This window comes from Triticum urartu, chromosome 1A (genome assembly GCF_056163025.1).
Source record: "Triticum urartu cultivar PI428250 chromosome 1A, HENAU_Tu73, whole genome shotgun sequence".
Taxonomy (NCBI): Eukaryota; Viridiplantae; Streptophyta; class Magnoliopsida; order Poales; family Poaceae; genus Triticum; species Triticum urartu.
The window spans coordinates 279,147,736-279,151,248 of NC_141873.1; positions in this window are offsets into that span (position 1 = coordinate 279,147,736).

Consider the following 3,513-nt stretch of genomic DNA (forward strand, 5'->3'; position numbering starts at 1 on the left):
TGGAGCTTCCGCCGAACCTTTCTCAGGTTCATGATGTGTTCCATGTGTCACAACTCCGCCATTGCTTCAAGGATCCAATCCGAGCAGTGGATCATGAAGTGCTCGAATTGCAACAGGGCCTCTCCTATAAAGAGCATCCGGTCCGTATTCTCGACCAAGCTGAACGCCGCACACGTCAGAAGGCGATCAAGTTCCTCAAAGTCCAGTGGTCGAATCACTCTGAAGACGAAGCCACCTGGGAACGCGAGGATCGTCTTCGCGATGAATACCCCGCACTGTTTCCTTCTACCTCCTAAATCTCGGGACGAGATTTCTTGTAGTGGAGGAGAATTGTGACGCCCGGATAATTAGGCTACAGAAAAACTCTGCTAATGATGCCACGTTACCTCCGTTACTGTTGCTAATCCCTCGTTAGTTCAAAAACCGATTCAAAATTCAAATTCCAAATATGGCATACAACAAAAGTTTTCAAAAAAATAAAACAAAAATGTTCCGTTTGTGCCAAATAATTCATAAGTAATATTGGTGGATAAACCAAGTCTTCATAAAAAGTTAAATGCACTTAACTAAATAAAATAGTAGCAAAACAATTATTTGAATGCTTTTAAATTAATAAACAAATGTTAAACTAGTTTATGTAGTCACCAAACTTTGTAAGGCTGTGGGTTATTCAGAGACATTAATTTAGGAGCTATTGTTATATCTTACAAAACTAAAGAAACTAAAAGTAAAATAAAATAGAAAGGAAAAAAATAAATAAAAGAAATACAAAACAGAAACAGAAAATAAAATAAGAGGAGAACCCCCCCCCCTCTGGGCCATGGCCCAGCTGGCCTCTGGGCCAATCAGGCCGACTAGGCCGACCCACCCTGGCGCCCTACTAGGTCCCCCCGACCACCCCATTGAACTGAACCCTAACCTCACCCTCCCCACTACTCCCACTCGCCCCCACTCCCTCTCCCTCGCCCCCCGATCTGGATCGGGGGAAACGATGACCCCGCCGCCCAGATCGACCCACCGGGCTGCCTCGACCACTCCTCGCTAGACGCCTCGCTGCCCCCCGCCGTCGCCGGCGCCATCCTCCTCAAGCCGCCGTCCCGCGTGGATCCGGTCTGGGCCGTCGACGCCCCGCGCCTCCCGTCGCCTCCCCGACCCCATCTTCCTCCCTCGACGGCCTGCATCCACTCCGACGCGTCGTCCCCGTCGCCGTCCTCACGCACCCCTGCCCCGTACCCTACCTCCCGCGGTGAGGCCACGGCCTTCCGCTTCTCTGCCCTGCTCACTTGTCCATCGGGCCACTCGTCGCCGCACCGCGCGCACGGCTCCTCCTTGACACGTCCGCCGCGCCGTCGCCGCGCACACGCACTGGTCACGCCCGCTTGCCGCGCCCACTAGCGTCGCGCCCGCACGCGCATCGCCCGAGCCGTGGCTGGCCCCCTGCTGCTGTTCTACCTCACCGGCGCGCCCCTCACCGTGGCTCTCCGCTCCCGTGCCGGAGCTCGCGACCGCTACCCGCCTATGGCTGCTGCTTGCTGCTCACGCCACCGAGCCACCCCCGCCTAACCGTGCCGTTGTGCTCGGTCTGCTGCTGCGGCCTGTGCGCTGCTTGCTCCCCACCCCCGCCTACCTCTGCCGCCGGCTCGCGCCCACCCAGGCCGCCCCAGGCCACCTGCCTCCCTCTGCTCCATCACCCTGCCGTGGTCGCCGGCGCCCAGTCAGGTGCGCCCCTGACGGCCACGCCCAGCGCCCGGTGCCCGTTCGCCCGAGCCGCCCCGTAGTGCCCGTGCCCTTTAGGCCTTGGCCCTATGACAAGTGGGGCACACCCCTAGAATGATTTAAAAAAAGAATTAAAATAAATAATTAAAAATAAAATTAATTAATTAATTAACTAAATAATTAACTTAATTAATTTTGATTAAATTAAATAATTATGATTAATTAACCTAATGACTAATTAACCTAATTAACTACTGTTAATTATCTAACACAGTATGACAGTGGGGCCCACCCCCTAATTAATACTAATTAGGTTAATTAAATTCTTTAATTAAAATGTGTCACTGACCAGTGGGACCCACTGGTCAGGTTGACCAGTCAACCCCCGTTGACTGCTGACGTCAACATGACATCATGCTGATGTCATAAATCCATTTTCGAATTAGATTAAATAATTAATTAAATTCCAGAAATTAATAAAATCTTTAGAAAATCATATCTTTTAATCCGTAACTCGGATTAAATTATTTTCAACATGAAAGTTGCTCAGAATGACAAGACGAATTCGGATACATAGCCCGTTCGTCCGCCGCGCATCCCTAACATAGCGAACATGCAACTTTCCCCCTCTGGCTCCTCTGCCCAAAAACACGAAACACCGGGGATAATTTCCCGGATGCCCCCCCCTTCACCGGTACCACCTCGTACCGCGTTAGGGCACACCTAGCATCACGCTTTGTCATGTCATGCATCGTCATGCATTTGTTTGCAATATATTTATTGTTTCTTCCCCCTCTTCTCTCGCTAGACACCGAGACCGACGTTGCTGCTACCCAGTACGACTACGGTGTTGACGACCCCTCTCTCTTACCAAAGCAACCAGGCAAGCCCCCCCCCCTTGATCACCAGATATCGCCTACTCTCCTCTATACTGCTTGCATTAGAGTAGTGTAGCATGTTACTACTTCCCGTTAATCCTATCCTGATGCATAGCCTGTCATTGTTGCTACAACTGTTGATACCTTACCTGCATTCCTAAATGCTTAGTATAGGATGCTAGTTTATCATCAGTGGCCATATACTCTTGTCCGTGTGCCATGCTATACTATCGGGCCGTGATCACTTGGGAGGTGATCACGGATATATACTATATACTTTATACATGATACATGTGGTGACCAAAGACAGGTCGGCTCGTAGGAGTACCCGCGAGTGATTCACGGATTGGGTCCAAAAGGACGTTTGTCCCGACGGCCCTCTGAGTGGATCTTTGTGGTGAAGCGACAGGGTAGGTTGAGACCACCTAGGAGAGAGGTGGGCCTGGCCCTGGTCGGCGTTCGCGGTTATTTCAAAATAACACATTTAACGAGATCTTGGTATTTGATCTGAGTTTGGCTACTGGCCTATACGCACTAACCATCTACGCGGGGACAGTTATGGGCACTCGACGTCGTGGTATCAGCCAAAGCCTTCGTGACGTCAGCGACTAAGCAGCGCACGCCGGATTGGACTGGAACGCCTGCTAGGCTAGGTCTGCTTCCGGCCGCGTTCACAACATGCAAGTGTGCAAAGGGCGATGGGCCCAGACCCCTGCGCCATAGGATTTAGACCGGCGTGCTGACCTCTCTGTTGTGCCTAGGTAGGGCTGCGACATGTTGATCTTCCGAGGCGGGCATGACCCAGGAAAGTGTGTCCAGCTAAATGGGATCGAGCATGCTGGGTTATGTGGTGCACCCCTGCAGGGAAGTTAATCTATTCGAATAGCTGTGATCTTCGGTAACAGGACGACTTGGAGTT